At 37.7% G+C, this 19,345-nt stretch overlaps 1 protein-coding gene across 1 annotated transcript in view; it reads right to left on the reverse strand.

Moving 5' to 3' along the window:
- Positions 1 to 19,345, reverse strand: part of Nkain3 (sodium/potassium transporting ATPase interacting 3) — a 319,499-nt gene that overhangs the window by 5,519 nt on the left and 294,635 nt on the right. The gene's annotated exons all lie outside the window — the stretch shown is intronic.

Below are 19,345 nucleotides of genomic sequence, written 5' to 3' on the forward strand. Positions count from 1 at the left end.
ATATCTGTATTACCTCATGAGGTATCTTGGGATTGGGACCAATGATTAAACACAAGATTCTTTTATGTTTCATATACACTATATATATACATATGTATATATTATATATATATATATATATATTTATATATATATATATATATATATATATATATATATATATAGAGAGAGAGAGAGAGAGAGAGAGAGAGAGAGAGGGGCTGGAGGTAATTTATGCAACTTTTTTTTTTTTTTAGCAATTTTGCATATGAAACAGATCATGTTTTGTCATTTTTGACTTCATAAAGTTGGGATTTTTTGAGCATTTGGATTTCAGATGCTCAACCTGTGCAATGAGGAAAATCATTAAAGCAATAGTCATCTTCTACTTCAATGTACATTTTTATTCATAGTTGAAAAGAATAGTCTATTACTGCTAACATATTGTAAATTTACTCAGAATCAAAGGGTTCAGAGAGACATAAAAATGTATGTATTTTCTTTTAAATAACAATTTCTGCTCACTTTAGATTATGAGTATAGTATACAGGAATTATATGCACAAAAAATGTAAAAACTAATTGTGAAAACAAGTCTTGTTACCAATTTTTATAAGAAAAAAGACATTCATTTTTTTTTTTTACAAGCTACCAACATCATATAGGATAGTTCTGACAGATTCAGTCTTCTTCAATTAATTCATCTGGTAGCTCAAGAATCTATAGAAAAAAAATTAATATACAGTGAAGTCACTACACAGTGTTATGGGACAGTAGAAATTCATATCAGTACAAAATATCATTCAAGAGTTTTACATGGAGTTCCAGTGTCAAGTTGGAGAGACATTTTGGTTGGCAAGCAATCTAAGCATTATTGAAGATTGAAAGATTTAAAAAAATGATTTCTGTTGGTAAAAATGTTAGGAGTTTAAAAACATGTAGAAATAGACAGAAGTTGTTATGTCTTGGTCTTTCCATCATCTTACCAGCAGATCCTTGCCTTGGAAACATAATGAAATGTTTTAGGTACTTCCAGTATTTTCCATAAGATGGCAGAGTTGATATTATAAATATGAGAACAAATTCACTTTCATTCTGTTGGTCACAGCAAGAAAAAGAGCCTTAGAATCACTCACTATTTGAGTATTGCTATCTTGTATTCAACAATAATAAGTTTAAAAGAAGCAATAAAAATGTAACAGTTATGTTTTAGATTGAGATTATGCCATAGTTCCATGGGAATTCCCCTTTGAGCACTGATTTTGCTCCTTGAGTGAGTTCCTGTAACTGTCAATTGTCTGTGCTGAGTTTTATGTAAACACTAACCAACCCATCTATGCACTACTCTCAGATCACCACAGATATGACAGGAAAATGTTGGTATCACTGAAGCAAGTAGTGGTCTTAACTGTTTTTGATTGTTAGGAGCTGCAGACTGTCTATCTTTAATGCAAATTTAGAGCCCTTCAGTCTTTCGGTCTTTCTTGGATTCCCTTTGACATGGGTGACAGGTTCTGAATGACAGGACCTATTTTGTCCATTTGCTCTTAAATGGAGAGTCATGGCAACACACGCAGCACCCATCTGCCCAGAACAGGGTAGTCAGGGGCCAAGAGAGACTTTAGAATCAGAGTGAATAGGTGTCAGTTGCAGAGACTAAACTCAAGGAAATTGTGATGCATAGATTGACTAAAAGTGACTTGGATTTCTGTTGGAAACATCTCAAGTAAAAGCTGTGTATTTGATTGTTTTTATTGCTTCCCTGGCTTCTTGTACAAAGCAGATGCTCATGAAGTATTTGTTGAATGTGTAAGGATACAGCAAAGACATGTTGCAAATGGACTTTCTTCCTTTCTCAGCTTGCAGGAGCTCAGAATCTGAAAGAAGGAAAGCTGTGGCATCTCCAGTCAGGGCCCAGCTTGTGTAGCGCACAAGGACCTGGAGCTCTTCACCACTGGACTGTGAACTCCCTGTGGGAAGACTGTTATTATTTTGCTTTATATCTCTAGTGTCTGTCCAGTGCCTCATACATAGGAGGTGCTCCACAGGGATGTTTTGAAAGAAAGAGGTGACACACATAACTTGCCATCAGTGGGCACTGGCATGTGTGTAGCTTGGGAGTTTGTTGAATCCTGTCTTACCCATGTGGCTGGTTTACCAATGCTAGTATGGTAGCTACCTGCAGTGAAACTTCCAGATCAAAAGTATCTCCTGGGTATTGTCAGTTTTACATACCACAGGGCAAGTCAGACATCCATAAAGGAAGAGGAAACATGTTCCAGTTTGACGTAAACTGCTACTATCCAGAGAATACCCAATGCCGACAGGATCGAGTTTGTTTTGGTGAACGTAGGCAAGATCTTGTGGAACCCAGAAGAAAGCATGCCACACCCATGTTTTCTGTAAACATTTCCCTTTTCTGTGAAATTTCACAGGACTATGAGATCTTTCAAATGAAAAAAAATCAGGGCATTGTATCAGAAGAGACAATTTGGTAATTGCCAAGTGGAAAAAAATTTTTTTTTTAAAGGGGAAAATTCTAGGGAACTAGTTATCAGGGCCCACAATCTTGAAAATTTACCCACCCCTTCCCTCTGAGATAGCTTCTTACTGTACTTTTGCTCCTATTTTATGTACACATAGATTACATCTGGGTTATTACTGATCTTTGCTCTTTTAAATACCTAAGCACATTTTCTTTAATCATTTTGGGAGAAGAGTCTTCCAAAACAAAGTTGACATAACTTAACTATGTAAGAAGACTATAATGACCATATGGTCACCACATATTGTTGGATGGATAATGCAGGAAGCAGTAATACTACATTTGCAAGCTTTTCATTCACACAGTAGTCATTGAGATATGTATAGTCATCAGAAGAAAATGTCCAGCTGATGAAGTAAACTATATTACTTAAAGAAAATCAATAATTAATATAATTTCAAGATAGGAAAAAAGTTTCTTCAGAAAGTAGTATCTGTTCCTAATTCACACAAATAAATCTTTCACTTAATGATTTGAATTCATCATAATGTGAACAAAATGTTTTGTAAAACAATACAGCACTGCCTTTAGGCTGTGTTAAACATATTTTATTTTTGCCTTAAATATCCCCATAAGACTGTGATTTACATTCTTATATTAGTTTTTCCTCTCTGTTCTTTTAGAAATAGTGTGCATAATTACTATCTGTATTTTTGCTCATTTTACTTTGCATCTCCCTTTCCTGTTTTCTGCTTCTAATCTGTATGGGATTGAAAATTATTTTTAATAAAATAATTGAGACACTAGGACTGTGGATCAATTAAGAGTTGAGTAGAAGTTAAATAATAACTGCGAGAGTTTTCCTATGAATAAAACTGAGGAGTTTCAGGGTATGGATTTTGTGAAACCTATTGGGATAGTCAGACGACATTTTTGTTAGATTTTTGGTTCTTGTTCTGTGGTGGATGGATGAGTCTGCCAGGTAGCAGAGTTCTTGTTACATACAGGGAGTCTTAGAAAACTTTGAAAGGTAAGTGCTATGGAGAAGACCAGTTTTTGGATATTATTATTATTATTATTTTTACCTACAGTAGCAGAAAATCCTTCGTGTTTCCAGAGCAGAAGTTCTCAGTCGGAGTTCTCACAAGTTACAACCAGAGGATGAGAAAGAGTTTTGTTATTCTAATGTATCAGGCATTTTGCTTTAGGAACTATGTGGATATTAATTCTCTTTGCTTCAGATGTTCCCCCTAGGATGCAAAAGTATTTTGAAGTGTTAACACCCACATTTCCTTTGAGTTATACGGGATGAAAAATGGAATGCCTATGTGTGTAGAAGAAAATGAGACTTTTTTTTAAATTACAATTATCACTGATGCTAATAATACTCTGGCCTTCTAGCAGCACCTGTCACATGGCATCTTCGATTTTCAGGGAAACTTTAATGAAAACTCTTCGTTTTCTTAAAGGTTGTAATTATTATGCAGCACAATGTTTACAGATAGGGAAACGTGAGACTCAGGCAGAATAAAATCAAGGAAGGTTGATAACCATGGGCCCCGAAACAAATGGGAAAAGAATAAAACAGAAGAAGCAGACTTTGTCTTCTTAATCCCACTCTGAAACCACTGCCCAAACCTCCTTTTTGACAAAGATTAACGGGACAAATGTGCCTCAAGCCTAGACACTGAAGGTCTAGGAGCACAAAGACAACTTCATACAGGGCCAAGTGGTTTCGATTTTGGGGAGAAATTTAAATAATTTGAGTTCTGTAATCAATGGCCTTTCTCTGTGGTGTCAGAAAGTCCAACACTAATCAAGTGATTTTTAAAAATCCACTATACTAAGTGGTTTGAAAGCAATAAAAGGAATTAATGAGCTTTACTTGTCCTATAGAAACAAGTACACTACAGAATTACCCCAAATTCCATTCTCTGGAGATGTTTAACTTGATGCTTTGGACATTAACTTTGCTTAAAAATGTAATGTCCAGAAAACATTTTTTCTTATTTAAAAACATGGTAAAATGAAAAGTTATGGAAGAAACTAAATAAATATTTATACATATTGATTGAATAAATGGATTAAACAAAGACAGTTAATAATAATGAAACCCCTGGACAATACAAATAAAACATCTATACATAATTCCATTGTCCAGGGGTTATGTCAAGCCTCTCATAATCCCAGCAATTTGGGAGGCTGAGACAAGAGAATTGCAAGTTCAAGGTCAGCCTCAGAAGTTTAGCAAGATCTTGTCTTAAAATAAAAGGACTGGGGATGTAGCTCAATGGTAAAGAGTCCCTGGGCTCAATCCCCAATATTAATAAAAGTATTCTACACAATAGAATGCAAAAAGCATTAATGAAGGAATCAGAAAACCAATTAGCATTCACACATATAATGATCTCCATTTATATTATCATTACCTTAATTCAGTAGCAATATTTGATATAGTGAGGGTCAGAGTTTCAAATTAGATAGATGATCCTAATAAAGTATTTTATAAAACTTTATCCAATGACTTGCTGTTTTAGGTTTAAAATAGATTTAAGAAGTCAGAAGGAGAAAAGGCCAATCCTCTTTAAAAGAGACTTAGAAGAAATGAAACTTTGAGATAGTTAAAAAGCGACTGAAGGCAATTATTTGCAAAATCGCTTCCCCAGAAACAGAAAACTTTAGAAGGGTTTTACATCCAGCAGTTAAAAGTTAAACTTTATTCATTCTGGCTGGAAGAAGTGATCAGGAGGCTTGTCTGGGGCATGCAAATTATGTCTAAACACAAAGTGTAAAGTAGAGAAAGAAGGCAACAGGCAGGAATGAGCCGTTTTTTTGAAAGCAAAGAACAATGATCTGAACTCTCAGATTTCTTATTTCCCTTGAGAAAATACATGCAAAGATGAAAATAAGCAAAGTCAACAAGAACACAGATAAAGTATTTTGTAAAGGGCAAGAACACAGATAAAGTCTTTTGTAAAGGATACTCAGATCCAAGCAGAGGAAAGGTGAAGGGCCAAGAAGCCCACAGCAGGTGACTTCTTGCAGCCTGGATATGTGGGGCCAGAGGAGCCTTTACAAACAGCAAAGGCATCACATTAGTCAACAGCAAAGGTATGGTGTAGTAGGGACAGCTGTTGGACATCCATGTACATGGACAAAGGGTGTACTCAGAATTTGCATAGCAGACCTGATGGGACAACTACAACTACCAGCTTCAGTCTCATCTGTAAAGGAATCACTGAGGTCCCTTTTTCAATGCAAACATTTTATCGCATAGAGAAATTGCACATTGTATTAGACATGTTATTTCTTTTAACTTTCACTTCCTAAAATATTCATATACTATTTGCCATTTAAGGAAGTGGATCACATGGCACATTTTAACAATGTGATTGCGTAGAAAAGGGTCCACTCTGGTATTGAAGTTTGTGGGAAGGTGTGTGCACAACAAGAATAAGTCGCCCACTCTTGTTTAAATTGTCAGTTAGTCATGGTTGCCAGATGGAAGGTGCCAGGTGTTAAGAGAATAGAACTAACAATTTTACTCATGAAAATCATTTCTTGCAAAATTATTGAGTAAGTAGTACCTTCAAAAGAGAAGGGCCTGATAAAATAAAATAGTTTAACTGTTATGGCCATGGAAGAATTAATTTATTTTATGTATTTTTACCCTTTTTACTAAGAAATAAAGCCCCTAAATTTAATATGGCACAAGGTCATCAAAAATAAAGACTATATTTCCCAGTTTTTTTTTTTTTCAACGAAGTTTGGTGTGCACCAAGTTTTGGGCAATGCAATATAAGTAGAAGTAGTGTGGGAAAATTCTGAGAAATGCCTTTAGAGGAAAGAAGTCTTCTTCTTTTTTTTCTTTTTCTTCCTCCTTGGCTGGAATACAAAAGCAATGGCTGGAATTTCAACAGCCATTTTGAATCATGCTATGATCTGGAGAATGATGGCTCTCAAGGATGAAGCAAAAAAGAAGGATCCTGGGTCCACATCTCTAGGAAACTCATATCTAGTGCTTTGCTGATTGTAGAATTTTGAAATATGAAGAGGAATAGACATCTTATTTAAGCAACTGTATTTTTTTTCCTTACTATAAGTAAACTTAATCCTCACTAATATAGACTGACAAGGTTGGTTGTCTGCCAAAGCAAATTCTATGAGAACTAGATAGCGTATAGGTTTTGCTAAACTGTTTCTTAACAATTCCAAAGAGGAAAAGGAAAGCGTGCCTTAAATGGAGAATGATTCAATGTTTTGAGTTAATCAAAGGAACAAGAAAAAACAAAACAAAACAAAAAAAACACAACTGTGAGTTAAGGATTGATATTGTCCAAATCCAATTAGGAAGACTTTGGGTATTAAATTCTTCTCTTACCTCCTCTCTATTCCCTTTCCTTCTCTTTCTTTTCTCATATTCCTTCCTCTCCCCACTGCCAGCTTCCTTTTTTATCTCTTATTTTTTAAAAATTCTTTTTACTTAACTTGGATCTCAAGTTCAAGCCAAAGCATATTTTGGATTCCTTGAATATTTCATTTTAAATGCTCCACATTTAATATAATTCTTGCCCTTTAAATGATTGCAAGTTCAATGAAGATGATTAATTTTTTACCTGACACCAATTTTTTCCTACAAATACCAATATTTAAGGAATTTGACCCACTTTCTGGAAATGTCTTTTTTAGACAGAAAAGAGAAATGCCACCTACAGAATTTGGACTATTTGATAATTTCTCTTTTTTTGAGAGACCTTAAATAAGAAATACATTCATTTAATGCTTAAAATTTGTCCTTAAGTTGTGGGCCTATTTGTTGCAAATATTTAACCATGGCTTGTAGATACTTCAACACACCTCCTATCAAAAAAAAAATACATAAATAAATAAAATAAAACAAAGTTGCAGACCATTCTTAAATGGAAAGGGTTTTTTTTTTTTTTTTTTTTTTTTTTGTGTGTGTGTATATTTAAAACCCAGACATTTAAGGTTGCTGCGGTTTAGAAGATCAATTATTTGTATTTTTTTCCTACTTAATTCAGCTACCTCTTGAAGGAAAGCAGGTACTACTTTGGGCTAAAATGTCAAGTTAGAATATTTGAATTCTAATCAACTCTAACATTTCTCCTAGCTACATATTAAAGTAACTCAGAAATGATAAGTGACTGCTTTAGAAAATAATCAGCCAGAATATTCTCAGACCACGGTGAGTCCACATTTTTGAGACACCATCAATTTTTTAATTAGGTTGAAAATAAAGGTCTTTTTATTCTTGGCAAGATCCCTTTCTAATTTGCAAAGATTGAAAAGAGTAATTTTGCTTTTTGTTTTCCTCTTGATTTAGCAGAGTCATGATGGTTTTCCTCAGCTCTGCAATGTACATTTTAGCTAGTTCTAATGAAGACAAATTCCACTCAATCAGGAGTGTCCCATTCATTAAGTGAGACAGATGGCAGCCTTGCCATGTTTTGTTAGCTTCAGCCACTTGAAGCTGGCTGCTTCTCTTATTTAGGTCCATAGGAATAGAAGGGCTTATTTTTTTTAAAGGAAAAAAAGGAAAAGAGTCAATATTTTTCTAAAGCAAGATGTCACATTGTCTTCAAAACAAATGAGCAAACTACATCCCAGATTCAGAGAGATACAGACATACATGTCAGGGACACATTCTCTCACTTTATATGGCAGGTGGAAGGAAGGTTAACATTCCTGGGGACACACTTGCTTAAAGATTTTCCTAAGAGATACTTGCAGTTCCTCTGATGTGGACTGTCCCATGATCAAGGTATTTTCTGTCCCCTGAGAATTCTGTAACCCTCCCTATAACTCTATTGCTTAGCTTTTTCTGGCTTTGAAACATGACTAGAAGCTTCATTAAATAAAAGCTAAACTGAAAGCGTCCCATCTTCTTGTGGTGTCACACATTGCTGGCAGAAAACTCTTCAGGAAGGATCAATCATTCATACAAGATAGAAGGCACAGCCTGAAGAGGGTTGGTCAAGGTTTACAAGACTCACTGCCAGGTAACTCAGAGAAGAAGAAACACTAGCTGATATTCTGCTGTTCTGCTGTTCTTTGATGTTCTGCTCAGCACTAGGGGATCAAGGGTGGTGGATGTCCACATCTTGCTTTAACAGGGATGCTTCTGCGGAGAGCTCTTGAGCCTGGAGATGTGCCCTCTCTTAAGCTGGTAGGTAAGATTCTGGCAGAAGAGTTACAGGCTAAGGAATGCTTTCATTTTCCCTTACTCTGACCAGTTACACAATTACACACGGAAAAGTCAAGATCTGGCCAGAACACACATCTAATGAACAAGTCGTTGTTGAAAACCCTACTGGATAGGCACACAGTGCAAGAGTAGATTCTCTAAGGTAGGAGGCAAAAGCAAGAACTGAAATGCCAGTTACCAGGGAACAGCAATCAAAGTAGTACCATGTTGGAATTATCCAGATTCGTGGGTAAAAGTGGAGGGCTACTGCCCAAGTCTACGATTCTCTTTATCATAAATAAGCAGAGCCTCTAAAGAGTAGCCAGAAAAATGAGACACTGTGAGAGAAAAAGGAGAGAAGGTGGAAGATTATGCTAATTTTCTAGAATTTGAGAATAATCCTTGTGGATTAGTAACAATCCTTGCTAGGGATGGAGATTGAAACAGTTATACCTTCAAGTGAAGAAAGATTCATCTATATGCCACAGTACGTAGTTGCCTAGATTTAACATTCCTAGAAAAATCACTAACATAAAGATTTCCTCCTTCAATCTGTTATTGGTGATTAGCCAAGGTTTAGAACTCTGAGATGCATCTTAGAAGAACACAAATCCACATGAAGAGGCAAGAAAAACAAGACAATGTGCGACTATTTTATGAAATGCTAACTATATTTCTTTTCTAATGTTTAGCTGTAGATGGACACAATACCTTTATTTTATTTATGTGGTGCTGAGCGCCCTACTAATGTGAGGCAAGCAATCTACACTGAGACACAACCCCAGGCCGCTAACTATGTTTTTGTTGAGTGTGTAGTGTCAGTGTAAGGAAATGGCAGCTTTGAGTATTTAAGTATTAATTTTATCCTATTTTACTAATTTTTTACACTTTTGATGTTTTATTAGCTTTTTCAATAAGATTATGTATTAGTTTTGGAATTTTAATATAAAGTTTATTTTTTTAATTAAAAATACCATTTAAAATCTGCATGATTTCACACTGCTTAAACACGGGCAAACGCTTTTTAGAAAACAGAAGAGTTAGTTGTTTTTGTGGGCTTTTAATAAACTTGAGTGGGTGACAAGAGCTTCAGACCAACGTATTGCTCTGACACTACGGATAACAACTACCTCTTTTAATTGTGAAGTGTCTCATAGTTGATGGCATATTTTTAACATTTTCAGTCAAATCCACATCCTTGGGATGTTAAGCTCATAGGTCCATTTCCTAAATGAGAGATGCTGAAATGTCAAAGACTGCTTTGGATTGGGACCCAAACCCCAACTTTTGTCCTTTATGTTCTTTTCCTTTTACCATAGTTGTTGCCTCTCTGCACAAATACAAGGCTCTGGACAAGTCCACCAAAGTCAAACCCTTAATGCCTTTAACTGAAGAATAATGGCTTGGATTTCACCATTTCCAAGGTCTCTCCTTCCTCTTTTTTATTTTGACTCTGGATTCATCCAGTAGGAATGAAAAATGATGAGAGACAATGAGGGTTCTCTGAGCAAAGGGGCACAGTCTCCAGGCTCAGGAGTTAAATTAACCTCTATGAAGCCCCCTGTGGTTTTCATGGACTTGGAGGAACCTGGGTGATGTTTGTTGCATTAAGTTCTGATTCTGATTCTTAATAGAGTCACATGAAATCTGTGAGCAGAAGAAGTAGAAGGAGGAGGAGAAGAAAGCCTTAACACACTTTCAAAAATTTGCAATGCTTTTAGGTGATTTATAGACCAGTATTAGTGATACATGGACCAAGTTAACAATCTCTGTCCTTAACAGTGTGCAAATGCACAACTTTGTGACTTATGGGAAACTTGATTTTGGTTGCTGTACAAAGTGAGTGAAATTTATTTTCATGAGAAAATAGTGATTCAGGAATACGGAGAAAAAGAATGTGAAGGGTATATGTATATATATGTTATAATTAACAAAATTAACTAATGATGAAAATGAGCACAGTTGTGGTCTATGTTTGGGAATATGGCAATTGTTTGAAAAGAGGGCATAAAGGAATTTTCTAAAGTGATGAAAATGTTCTCGTTTTGACTGAGGCATTAGTTACATGGGGATGCACATTTTCCAAAACTAATCAAATTGTACCTTTAATATCAGTGCATATGTAAATTTTATACCAATTTAAAACAAAAACAGTTCTTTTTCTTCCCCTACAGAAGATTTTGGAACATTTCCTATATGATTTTCTTGGCTATTGGGATGGGGTAGAAGAAAGAAAAGTTGATGTAGCTCAAACATAAATATTTTCTTTAGAAGTACTTGTGGAGAATTCCATAGTATTTTAACGTTCCCTTTGAATATCCTCAAAGCAAAGTTGATTGCAGATTTATGGCTGTGATTTTTTTGTCCCACAAGCCCACGTGCTGTGTGTTTAGGTCTGACATAAGTGTTAGAAGGGGGATAAAGTGTAGGAAATATGGACCTCAGAGATGCCCATGCTCCCTCCAAAGGAGAAAGGGGTTTCGTAAATCACTTCAGCCTTTCATGTGCCCCCATGATACATTAATTTTTTATATTATAGGAAGAACAAGATATCACACACGAGTTCTGAAAATTTAAATAGCCATAAGTTTGACCTATGTTGTGAGAAGTTGAGAGCTAGGGAGGATTCTGTGTGTTGTCTTGTAATATTGAAACAACGATCCACATTCAGTCTGAAAGCTGGACCCATTGGGTACTCATGGGTACTCATTGTACCCATGTAGGATCTGTCACAGGGTCTGCCTTTGTGTCTGATGACCACAGGCAATGTCTGCCAGTGCAAACCCACCAGGCCTAGAATAACAGCAGCACGGATCTCACACCTTAACAACACACACTGATGTTTCTCATAGAAATGACTGATGAAGTCTTCACAGATCCCCACCCCACCATTTTGCATGCCTCACATTAAATATTGTTAAAAAATTAAAAACCATTTTTTTTTTTACAATTTACAAGTGTTCATATAAGAAGAAAATGACTAAAAAAATACCCACCCAAGCACCTAGAACTCATCTAGCAAACAATGCTAACAATACACAGGCTGTGACCGAAGAACTCCACTATTGGTGGGAAAGCTGGGAGGCACAGTCCATTCTCTGGAAGGAAGGTGACAGGTGTCGGATCCACAGAGTGCTGGCTGTCGGTGGTGCTTTGTTCCCTAAGTCAAGTTCAGCAGCCGAATTTCAGAGTCAATGTCATTACTTATTTCGACCTATAAAAGAAAATATGAATTGCTTTAAAGAACTTCAGTATTGAAAAAAAAAATCTTTCCTATTCACTTAGGCCTTTTGAATGCAAAATAGCTTCTGGGTGTGCCTGGATTGCATTTGACACCTGGGCTTTCCTGCTTTCCTGATTATAGTGTGGCAATCAGCTTTCAAAATGTAGGACTGATTTCCTGGGACAGAAATGCTGACCATGCTGCAGTTGCAAAGTGACATGGAGTCATCAGGGGCCTTAGGGGTAAGATGATTGGGGTTGAGCTGTGTCTACCTACACACCACCACACACACCTCCAACCTGATCTTCTACCACCCCTTCTTGCTTGACTACTCAAGAATCAACCGAATCTGGCTTTCCTACCACCTAACCACAGACCTGTGTCCCTTACATATTTCTTATCTTGTGATGGTTACTTTTATGTGCAAACTTGGCTAGCCTGTGGTCCCCAGAAATTTGATCAAACACTAGTGTTTCTAACCAATACATTATAACTACACAGGAGAGTGAGATTCACTGTGCTCTATGTGTACATGTACAAAATATGATTGGGTTGATTTCATTCCTCATGGACCTTTCTTTGCTCTCTTCTCCTCCATCCACCTATCTCTCTTCCGTATTCTCCTGGTTTACCTTCTATTTTTGAGAGATCCCTTTTTATTCCTTTTTTTTTTTTCTCTTTAGCTTCCACGTACAAGAAAGAAATGTATCCTTTTTCAGGGTCAAATGGTAGTTTAAGTATCAAAGTATCTTGTATCTTTTTGCTGAGAGTAGCATTTAAATCAGTGACTCTGAGTAAAGCTGAATGCCCTCCATTATGTAAGGGGACCTCCTCTGATCAGTTGAAGACCTCAAAAGAACAAGACTGAAATTTTCTGAGGAAGAAGGAAACCTGCTTCCAGGCTGCCTTTGGACCCAAACTGCAATTTCCATTCTTCCTCCTTGTGTCTCTGATCTGCAAGCACAACCTACAGATTTTGGACTTGCCAGACACCATAATTACATGCTCTAATTTCTTAAAATCTTAAAAATCTCTCCACTCTCCCCACCACTGTGTGTGTGTGTGTATGTGTGTGTGTGTGTGTGTGTGTATCTGTCTCTCTTCTATCTCCCTCTGTGCGCACACACACACACACACCTTAGTGGTCTAGTGGTTCTGTTCTATTATACATTCCCATGTTCAGTCACTCTTGTCTCCAAACTTTTGGTGAAGACTGTGCATATTCTTTGTTCATACTAAGTGGTAAGTCTTTGGGATAGAAGGGCTCTGAATTACGCATCTTTGTACAAAATCAACTTTGGCACAGAACCTGCTACACCGTTCACACTTAATGAATATTGGTGGAGTAACTTCAGCTCTCACTATTTCTCTCATGCAAAGTCTTAGCCCATCCAAATCCCACTGGCCTCTAAAGGGTTAGTTGAAGTTCTCCTCTGTGAAGGCTTTCACTTCTCAGTCATATGACTTTCCCATTCGCTAATGGAAACTCTCATGCTATCAGTACTACCCCACAAGCAGCTCATGGCAATCAGCTTCACAATGAATGGTGCCCTAATGATTTCATTTAGGCATGAAAGTTTTTTCCCTCCAACCAACTTATAAGCATCACACTAACAGAGACTATGTTTCACTCTTACTTTAAACCCCATCTAGAAACTTTTCTTCCACTAGCTCAGGATAATGATTCTATGGTATGGGATGAAATTTTTAGTCATACTTTGAAATAGCTGAAAAAATTCCAGGTTGTCACTTCTCCGACTGTAAATCATGGTCCCTGCTGCACAACACAGGAGTAGGAGGGCTTCACCTCTCTCCCACCTTCCTTATTGTGTTTCCCCAGCTCTTCTGTTACTCTCTGTTCTGAATGACACAATCATGTATCTGCCCTTTTGCATTTTAACAGGGATTTAAATTGAAAGATAAAGAGATGAGATTATAGTGATGGAATTTTATGATTTTGTACAACCTCTAAGTTCGGAGGGAGATCCAATGTCCTCAAGTTCATTTATCTACTCAGCACATGAATCCGTTCCAGATACTGAGAAGAAGGTGATGAAGGGCATGTGCTTCTTTGTTAGTAGCAGAGGTTTGGAGAAACTTCAAAATAGCTACAATGTTTATTTTTAATGTCAGCTCTGCTTCTAGCAAATATTTTATGTTCTTGGGCTTTAGCAATACAGATTAGTAAAGCAGTGAAACAGGTGGAGACTCTTCCTTTGGTGCCAGGTAAATATTCTGGAAATGTCATTTTGATGGTTAGGAAATGTGTCTGCAGGGAATTTTGAAGAACGCAGTGAAGCAACTTTGACAGGAAGCATTGAAAGCAAGCCTTTGGTACCTGTGTTGGGTCTTATTAACAAACTGACTTCTAAAAATCAAACACAGAAGTAGAGAGAACAGTATTATAAATCCCTATATATTCATTACTCTGTTTTAACAAAAATAAAAATCATGGTATCAAAGTGTCCTCTATTCATTGCTGCTTTTTGATGGGGGAGAGGCTAAGATATTTAAAACCAAATCTTAAACATTATACCATTTTATTCAGATCTCTATACATCTGCAGTACATTGATTCTTAATTAGCGGAAATTTGCCACTGTCTGGAGACAATTTTGGTTGTCAAGATGTGGTAGGGAGTGGTGCTACTGACATCGAGTAGACACAGAACAAGGAGGCAGCTCAATATTCCCATGTGGGACCAACCCACTCTGGAGAATTATCTCATCCAATGACAACAGCGAGTTTGAGAGATCCTGCTCAACTGGTAAGAACTAATTAATTAAATTTTTACTTCTGCATTACCAACAGTTTCTTAATACCAGTTAGTATCTAGCCTGTACTCATAATGTCCCAATGGTTTAGAAACATCTTATTGCAACAGGCTTGTCAAAAATCAGGATTCAATAAGGTACACATATTCATTTGATTATTATGTCTTTAAAATCTCTTCTAAATCAATGGTAGTTTTTCCTCTTTTTGAAAAATTTGCCCCATACTATTATTCACATTTTTAGATTTGGCTGATTACTTCCTTTGTGAGATTCAAGGAATTTTATTTTGCTGTTTTTGTATTTTCTATAATACCACTCCAAGGTCAGGCTTGGCTTTATAACAAGATGCTGGTAGTATATACTTCTTATGTAGCTCACGTAGAGACGTAACATTGGGTTGTCCCAGTTTTAACGATGCTATAATTGATTCACAGGTCAGTGTTAGAACAACTTGAGATCTGGGATCCTAAAGGTCATACCTTTTTAAAAATAATTTTTATTAATACAAGTATTTGTAAATCATAGTAGTTACCTGAAGATACCTGACCTGAAAGCAGAATGAAATCAAGTAATAAGATAGTGATGTTATTTCAAAGGATGTCTTTTGACATGTTTACTTGAGAGGCTTGTAAGTATCTTTAATAAAATCATTTCTCTAACAAAGTTATTTGTACTTCTTTTGCCATTGATTAATTTTGGAGGTGTGGATCATATTTCCTTACATTGATTGATTTTGGAGGTGGTGGATCATATTTCCTTACCACTACATGAATCTACTTTCATGCCATGGGTATCAGTGACAAATACCAAGGAAAAATAAGGAGTTCACATCCTCTCTGGAAGGCATCATTCAGATATCCTCTATTCAGATATGGCCTTCCTTGTCCTAGAAAAGGATCTATGTACTTCACATGGCAGCATGAGAAACAGTCTCTGCAAGGTTCTAGGGACAGAGAGTGAGGTCACGTGTCCAAAGAAATGATTTCTGTGTCCCCAGTGAGAATGGGAAGGGTGACTGACCTCCAGTCACAGTGGTCACGTCAGACTATTGTATCTGCACTCCTAGCAAGGACAGGTGTGCACAAACTATTATGGTGAGGAGACTATACCACACAGGCCATATAGACCCAATCAAATGGCTACAGATTAGCAATGTGTTCTTACTGTATAGTCTCCGAAATGGTACAACTATTTCATATGATGGATCCAAAACTTATTAATGCCAGTTAAAAATAAAGAGTTCCAAAGCTAGGGAGAGCAATGAGCCCTATTACTGCTACCATTGTGCTAAGTAGGGGAAGCCCACAGCAAGGCCCATCTCTCCTTTGGGACGACTAAGATGATGCCGAGTGCCTTGCAGTTGTGGCACCCTTGAGACAGCCCCAGAGAGTTAATGCCTCTAAAAGTGCCTTCCATTTCCAAGGAACTGATGTCGGGGCTCAGGGGATGGAACGCCCATGCTCAGTAATGGGAAGAGTGAGCCAGCCATCTCTATGAGCAGATCTCAGGTACCTCGCTCTGCCTGCCACAGAGGACAGGGTGCTTAGCAGCCCCTCTGTGTAGAGAACTATTAAAGCGTGAGAGCCATTCAAAGACAAAGGAAAACAGCAAAGACAGAGTTATCATGTTATTCATCTTTAGGTTCCCCCAGCCATAGTTTGCTAACACATGGCTGATGCTTGTTGGTTTTTAAGTTAGTTTCAAAGGGAGACCTGTAAGAGTCGAGGAAAGGAATGAGGGGAAGGGAGGAGAAGAGGAAAAGGGAAATACTGGGAAATGATATTGGTCCGATTATTTTGTTATATTGAGTGCATGTACAAAAATGTAACAATAAATCCTGCTATGATGCGCCACTATCATGCACCAATAAAAATATAGAGAAAAAATAGGACTTGAAAACACACAACTTCCCAACTCCTGCATACACGCAGATACACATGCACACACAGATACACACGCACACAACACACATACTTGATTTGTTCTACCAGTTAGTGCCTGATCTAGGTGTTATAAATGGAAAATGTCCCGGCAGGGCACCAACTTACACGTGGGAATACTGATAGAAAAATGCTGTTTGGGGGGAAGAACAGATACATATGACTACCTCTGCCTTCGTCCTATGGCCTGATCATCAGAGGTGGGTTTCCTGTGAGCCTGGAGTCTGAGAGGCAGACAACCAGCAGTGAGGACTCTGGAGCCGGAGGCAGTGTCAGCTTGAAATGGGGATTAGCCTCCTCTGTCTTTTAGCACTTAGTGGCAATAGCAGCCACTCCATCAGCAGTGGCCACATAGCATGTAGCAATTTTTGGGAAGAAAAAATTAGCCTCCAGCAAAGGCAATCACACGAGTCAAGATACCAAAGAAAAGTCAAGTTCTCCTTTGGAAGCCTCGAAAGCAATTGCTTAAAAGTGATGGGGGACATCGAGGGTCAGCTTTCTCATCAAGTCTTTCTTAACTGCCATCATGGGGTGTCTTCCTCATGGAAATTTCTAACATAATCAGATGCAGCTCTACCTCTGCTGTACAGCTCTGTTCTGGAATGCAGCTGCTATCTTTCTTTGACAAACTGCCTTGGTCTAATTATTTTTATGTGAAGAATTACTGCTACACAGAGCTTCATTTCCCCACTACCCGGTTGCTAACCATTTTGATGGAAATAGACCCGTCATGATTTTGACAATTGTTAATTTAGCTGTTCACTGTGATGGTCTCTGAAATTCTGTCTTGTTTTCATAGCTGCATGGATTCACACCATGCTATTTGTCTTCCCCAAAGTAAATCTGCTTTTGTGAGCCCCTTTCCCTGGATGTCACTGCTGCCACCACTCTAAGCCACCGTGTAGGGGTCCTCTTCAATGCCCTGTTCACCACTTGCCCTCTTGGCTCTCTGCTCTTAGGATAAGATGATCAGATCCTTGCTCTTTGCCCTGATGAGAGGTGGTATCAGTGCATGGGAGCGGTGATGGAAGACATCCTGGTGGAGACCCTACTGTAGCCATGGTGACTATTATACTCCCTCACCAACAGCTGTGGCAAGATGAGGGGCCCCAGCATAGGGGTTACAATTTCAAGGTGTTCCCCCGAAAGCTTATGTGTGAGAAAATGCAGGGATGATCAGAGGTGAAATGATTAGATTATGAGAGCTGTAACCTTCTCAGTGGACTAATTCATTTGATGGATTAATAATTTGAAAGAACTGTACTGAGTGGTAACTGTAGGCTGGTAGAGTGTGACTAAAGGAAGCAGGCCCTTGGGGCGTGCCCTTGGGGTTCATAGTCTGTTCCTGGTCGTCTCTCTCTCTCTCTCTTTCTGCTTCCCAACTGCTATGAGCTGAGCAGACTTCCTTGGCTGCATTGTACCACATGAAGTTCTGCCTTACCTCAGACCACAGTGGAATTGTCTGACCATGGACTGAACCTCTGAAACTGTGAGATTAGAATAAACTTTTCTCCCCCTATTTATTCTTGTCAGGTATTTTGGTCACAGTGATGAAAAGCTGAGTAACACAAAAGGATACTCCTGACCTGTGTGTCACATGTCCCCAAACCAGACCCAGATGACAACCATCGAAAGCATTTCTATAGTTCTGTCACAAAGAGTGATGTGGTTTAGAATGTGGAACAATGGTGGCTACAATCCCCTGGTGTCCTCACCAGGTGCTGTCAATATTCCTGCTCTGCTTAAGCATTTGCTTTCTTATAGGCTTGTTCATTTTTATGTGGGGACTCCAGCAACATTGGCTCCGATATAAGTTTTGACTTTAACCTCCGTAGAAGGGCTGAGTCAATCAGCCTCCATGCTTGGGATGCCTGTTTAATTCAGCTTTTCTTTTTTTAAGACAAAAATTTTTAAAGAGAAGTTTTAGGTTCATAAAAATATTGATGGAAAGGCACAGAGATTTTCCATACACATGCATAGGTTTATTCACTATCAACATTCCCCAGCAGAGTGGTACATTTATTAAAGTGAGGAAGCTACACTGACATGTCATTATCACTCAAAGCCCATGCTTTCTTTACATTAGGATTCTTGGGTGTTTTCCACAGATTTAGACAAATGTTTAATGATATGCATCCATTATGATAATATTATCCAGAATAGTTTCAATGCCCTAAAAATCCTCCATGTTCCTCCCTCTCATCCCTTCCTCCCTAAACCCCTGATCTGTTAATTGTCTTGGTAGTTTTGACTTTTCCAAAATTTCATTTAGTTGGAATCATACAGTATGTGGCTTTTCCAGTTTGGTTTCTTTAACTTATGCATTTGTCTTTTCATAATTCGATTGCTCATTTCTTTTTAGTGCAGAATAAGGTCACACTCTCTGGATTGCCACAGCTTATTTGTCCTTTATTCATTTACCTAATGTAGCATATCTTGGTTTCTTCCAAGTGTTGGGCAATTATGAGTAATGCTGCTATAAACATCTATGTGCAGTGTTTGTGGAGACCTAATTTTTCAACTCCTTTGGATACATATCAAGGAGCTCAATTGCTAGGCCATATGGTAAGAGTATATTTAATTTTGTAAGAAAATGCCAAACTGTCTTCCAAAGTGACTGTTATGTATTCTTTGATAAACTCCGTCTCTTCTTTCTAATGTCAGCCTCATCTTCCAGTGGAGCCTTCTTTGCCAAGGGTGTAGTAGCCATTTCTCATTCTATATAGAATTGCTTTGGGGAA

Source organism: Callospermophilus lateralis, chromosome 16 (assembly GCF_048772815.1).
Source record: "Callospermophilus lateralis isolate mCalLat2 chromosome 16, mCalLat2.hap1, whole genome shotgun sequence".
NCBI classification, from domain to species: Eukaryota; Metazoa; Chordata; class Mammalia; order Rodentia; family Sciuridae; genus Callospermophilus; species Callospermophilus lateralis.